Raw genomic sequence first — 5,000 nt, forward strand, 5'->3', positions numbered from 1 at the left:
GTTCGGTGAGGGAGGGCGGCCCCGAATCTTTGTCCGCTCTGGTGCGTCCCTGTGGGTTCCTTTGTCGGTTTTGCGGGTTCGGCCGGGCCTTCCGCGCCGGCCCGTCGGCTCGCTCGGATGGGCCCCGCGGAGTTGGCCCACGACGGAGCCGGCACGCTCCTTCCGCTGGTGCGGCTCTCGGTCTATGCCTCCAGCCGGCCCTTGTGGCGGCCGTGCGCGGCGCTTCGGTTCGGTCGGCCGGTCTTCCTGTCCCTCACGAAGTGCTCGCGGCCGCGCGCGCGCGGAGTTGGATCGGCCTTACTTGGTCCGATCCGTCGCCATCGCATGTTGCGTGGGCTCGGTCCCGTCTCGGTGAAATCTTGGGCCGCTTTGGTGCGTCCCTGTGGGTTCCTTTGTCGGTTTTGCGGGCTCGGCGCCGGGCCTTCCGCGCCGGTCCGTCGGCTCGCTCGGACGGACCGTGCGCAGGTGGTCCCCGACGGAGCCGGCACGCTCCTTCCGCTGGCGCGGCGCTCGGTCTATGCCTCCGGCCGGCCCTCGCGGCGGCCGTGCGCGGCGCTTCGGTTCGGTCGGCCGGTCGTCCCGTCCCTCACGAAGTTCCTGCGGCCGCGCGTGCGTGGAGCGGGATCGGCCTTACTTGGTCGGATCCGTCGCCCTCGCCTGTTGCGGGGGCTCGGTCCCGTCCCGTTCGGTGAAAGCTTTGCCCGCTCTGGTGCGTCCCCGTGGGTTCCTTTGTCGGTTTTGCGGCCTTGGCGGCGGGCCTTCCGTGTCGGCCCGTCGTGGGCCCGCTGCGCGTCCGTGCGCGGTGCTTCGGATCGGTAGGCCCGTCGTCTGGGTCCCTTACGAAGCTTTGCGCGACCGCTCCTTTGTCGCCGGTCCCCTGTTAGGGCTGACCGAGCCCTCCGTTCGCCCCCTGGCCCGTCGCATGGGCCCCCGGCGCCTCCGCGGCGCCCCACCGAAAACTGTCACGACGCGCATCCAGCGCCGACGAGGTCGCAGGTTACGTGCGGCAGCCGGGGGGCTAGGCCGAGCGGCGGCGGGCCCGCCCACGGACGGGCGCGGGGAGGAGCGCAGCCGGCACGCGGCGCGGAGCGGCGGCGGCATGCCGCCGGGCGGCCGTCGGCTCAACCGTGCCCGAGTCCCGCGGGCACCGCGTCGCCTGGCCGGCGCGAGCGGCGGCGGGCCCGCCCGCGGACGGGCGCGGGGAGGAGCGCAGCCGGCACGCGGCGCGGAGCGGCGGCGGCATGCCGCCGGGCGGCCGACGGCTCAACCATGCCCGAGTCCCGCGGGCACCGCGTCGCCCGGCCGGCGCGAGCGGCGGCGGGCCCGCCCGCGGACGGGCGCGGGGAGGAGCGCAGCCGGCACGCGGCGCGGAGCGGCGGCGGCATGCCGCCGGGCGGCCGACGGCTCAACCATGCCCGAGTCCCGCGGGCACCGCGTCGCCCGGCCGGCGCGAGCGCACGAGGGCGGGAGGCAACCGGGCGGCGCCTGCGGAACCGGATGCGACGGCCGGCGCGGCACGGCCCCGACGGGTCCGCACCGAAGACCAGCGCGGTGCGGATCGACCGCTGATGAGGTCAGAGGTTACGTGCGGCAGCCGGCCGGCTGGCCCGAGCGGCGGCCGGCACGCGACGGGGATCGAGCGGCCCCGACGGCTTGCAGCCGGGCGGCCGACGGCTAGGCCGTACCGGAGTCCCGCGGTCGTTCGGGCGAAGGGGCGCATGCTGCGGGAAAGGCCTGCGGCGGCGAACCGTCCGCCCGGCCGGCCAAGCCTTCCGCGGCGGCGCGCACGTGGCGGCGCGGCCGAGATGACCGAGCGAAGCCCCGGCGATGGGCGGCGCGCACGTGTCCGTGCGGCCGAGATGACCGAGCGAAGCCCGGGCGGCGCCCGCCGTGCGCCCTACCGGATCGCGCCTTCCGCCGGCGCGCAACGCCGGTCCCGCGTTCCGGCCGCGGGAGAGGCCTGCGTCGGCGAACCGTCCGCCCCGCCGGCCGAACCTTCCGCGGCTGCGCGCACGTGTCCGTGCGGCCGAGATGACCGAGCGAAGCCCCGGCGACGGGCGGCGCCCGCCGTGCGCCCCGGCGGATTGCGCGGCCCGCCGGCGCGCAACGCCGGGCCCACGTTCCGGCTGCGGGAAAGGCCTGCGGCGGCGAACCGTCCGCCCCGCCGGCCGAACCTTGCGCGGCGGCGCTTACGTGTCCGTGCGGCAGAGATGACCGAGCAAGCTCCGGCGATGGGCGGCGCCCTCCGTGCGCCCCGCCGGATCGCCTGCGAGCGGCGAGCGTCCGGGCGGGCCCCTTTCGCAACTTCCCTCGGTACTCTAAACACCCCTTGCCTCTCGGTCTTTCCTTGCCTCTCGGTCTTCCCCCCGACCCTCTCGGTATTTGCTCGGATATGTGCATGCATCGTCCCTCGTCGCCTTCGGTTATCCTCCCCGGGGTGGGCTTTGCGCCGACGCGCCAACGGGGTGGTAGGGGGGCTGCAGCCGCGGCCGCCGCGTTTCGCCATCCGCGCGTGCGCCGCCGGATCCGAGTGGAGGTCGCGGGCGACTCGTCGATGCTTGTACTAGGGGCGCATGCCGGCAGCCCCCCGCGGGGTGCGGGACCCCCGATCGGCGTGCGAGGGACGGGCGTCCGGGCGGGCCCCGTTTCCAACTTCCCTCGGAACATTAAAACCCCCCGACCCCCTCGGTCTTCGCTCCGGCCCTATCGCTATTGCTCGGATATGTGCATCCACCGTCCCTCGTTGCCTTCGGTTATCTACCCCAGGGTGGGCCTTGCGCCGATGCCCCGATGGGGTGGCAGGGGTGGGGCTGCCGCGGCCGGCGCGTTTCGGCATCCGCGCTTGGGGGCTCGGACCCGAGTGGAGGTCGCGGGCGGCTCGTCGATGCCTGCACCGGGAGCGCATGCCGGCAGCCCCCCGCGGGGCGCCGGACCCCCGATCGGCGTGCGATGGACGGGGGGAGGGGCGGGCCCGGTTTGCAAATTCCCTCGGTACTTTAAAATCTCACGGCCCTGTCGGTGCTCCCTCCGGCCCTATCGCCACTGCTCGGATATGTGCATCCACCGTCCCTCGTTGCCTTCGGTTATCTACCCCGCGGTGGGCTTTGCGCCGATGCCCCGATGGGGTGGCAGGGGGGCACGCTCTAGGCCGTGCCACGGGGCGCGGGCGCCGGCGCCGTACGTCCCTCGCGGCGGCCGTGAGCGGCACCTCGGCTTGCTCGGTCTGTCCTCCCGGGACGCGCGACCCGTGCGACCGGGACGCGCATCCCGTGCGACCGGGACGCGTGTCCGGGCCGTTCCCGTTTGCAACGCTCCTCGGTACTTTGGAACGCTTGGGGTGGGCTTTGGGCGGATGCCCCGCCGGGGTGGTAGGGAGGGGGGGCGGCTGCTGCCGCGGCGGGACTTCCGCTCCACTCCGCACAAGTCCGTCGCCTCGCGGCGGGCGCGCCCGGCACCGTTCGTCCCCGAGGGAGCCGGCACGCGCCCGCCGAGGCCCCGGCGCATGGGCGCCGCCGCCGGCCGTCCGCGCGGCGGCCGTGCGCCGGCTTCCTCCGTCGGCCCTCCCGGGATGCGCGACCCGTGCGACCGGGACGCGCATCCCGTGAGACCGGGACGCGTGTCCGGGCCGTTCCCGTTTGCAACGCTCCTCGGTACTTTGGAACGCTTGGGGTGGGCCTTGGGCGGATGCCCCGCCGGGGTGGTAGGGAGGGGGGGCTGCTGCTGCCGCGGCGGGACTTCCGCTCCACTCCGCACAAGTCCGTCGCCTCGCGGCGGGCGCGCCCGGCACCGTTCGTCCCCGAGGGAGCCGGCACGCGCCCGCCGAGGCCCCGGCGCATGGGCGCCGCCGCCGGCCGTCCGCGCGGCGGCCGTGCGCCGGCTTCCTCCGTCGGCCCTCCCGGGATGCGCGACCCGTGCGACCGGGACGCGCATCCCGTGAGACCGGGACGCGTGTCCGGGCCGTTCCCGTTTGCAACGCTCCTCGGTACTTTGGAACGCTTGGGGTGGGCCTTGGGCGGATGCCCCGCCGGGGTGGTAGGGAGGGGGGGCTGCTGCTGCCGCGGCGGGACTTCCGCTCCACTCCGCACAAGTCCGTCGCCTCGCGGCGGGCGGGCCCGGCACCGTTCGTCCCCGAGGGAGCCGGCCCGCGCCCGCCGAGGCCCCGGCGCATGGGCGCCCCCGCCGGCCGTCCGCGCGGCGGCCGTGCGCCGGCTTCCTCCGTCGGCCCTCCCGGGACGCGCGACCCGTGCGACCGGGACGCGTGTCCGGGCGGTTCCCGTTTGCAACGCTCCTCGGTACTTTGGAACGCTTGGGGTGGGCTTTGGGCGGATGCCCCGTCGGGGTGGTAGGGAGGGGGGGCTGGCGCCGCCGCGGCGGGCCTTCCGCCCCCCTCCGCACAAGTCCGTTGCCTCGCGGCGGTCGTGCCCGGCACCGTTCGTCCCCGACGGAGCCGTCGCGCGCCCGACGACTTTCCGGCGCACGGGCGCCGCCGCCGGCCGTCCGTGCGCGGCGGCCGTGCGCCACTTCGGCTTCGTCCGTCGGCCCTCCCGGGACGCGCGACCCGTGCGACCGGGACGCGCATCCCGTGCGACCGGGTCGCGTGTCCGGGCCGTTCCCGTTTGCAACGCTCCTCGGTACTTTGGAACGCTTGGGGTGGGCTTTGGGCGGATGCCCCGCCGGGGTGGTAGGGAGGGGGGGTCTGCTGCCGCCGCGGCGGGCCTTCCGCTCCACTCCGCACAGGACCGTTGCCTCGCGGCGGACTTGCCCGGCACATTTCGTCCCCGACGGAGCCGGCACGCGCCTGCCGACTTCCCGGCGCACGGGCGCTGCCTTCGGCCGTCCGTGCCCGGCGGCCGTGCGCCACTTCGGCTCCCTCCATCGGCCCTCCCGGGAAGCGCGTCCCGGACGTTCGGGATGCGCACCCCGTGCGACCGGGACTCGCGTCCGGGCCGTTTCCGTGTGCAATGCTCCTCGATTCGCTGGAGCCCTTGGGGTGGGCCTTC

This window comes from Phoenix dactylifera, chromosome 10 (genome assembly GCF_051530095.1).
Source record: "Phoenix dactylifera cultivar Ajwa chromosome 10, Ajwa_hap1_PhDact_Kaust_v1.1, whole genome shotgun sequence".
Taxonomy (NCBI): domain Eukaryota; kingdom Viridiplantae; phylum Streptophyta; class Magnoliopsida; order Arecales; family Arecaceae; genus Phoenix; species Phoenix dactylifera.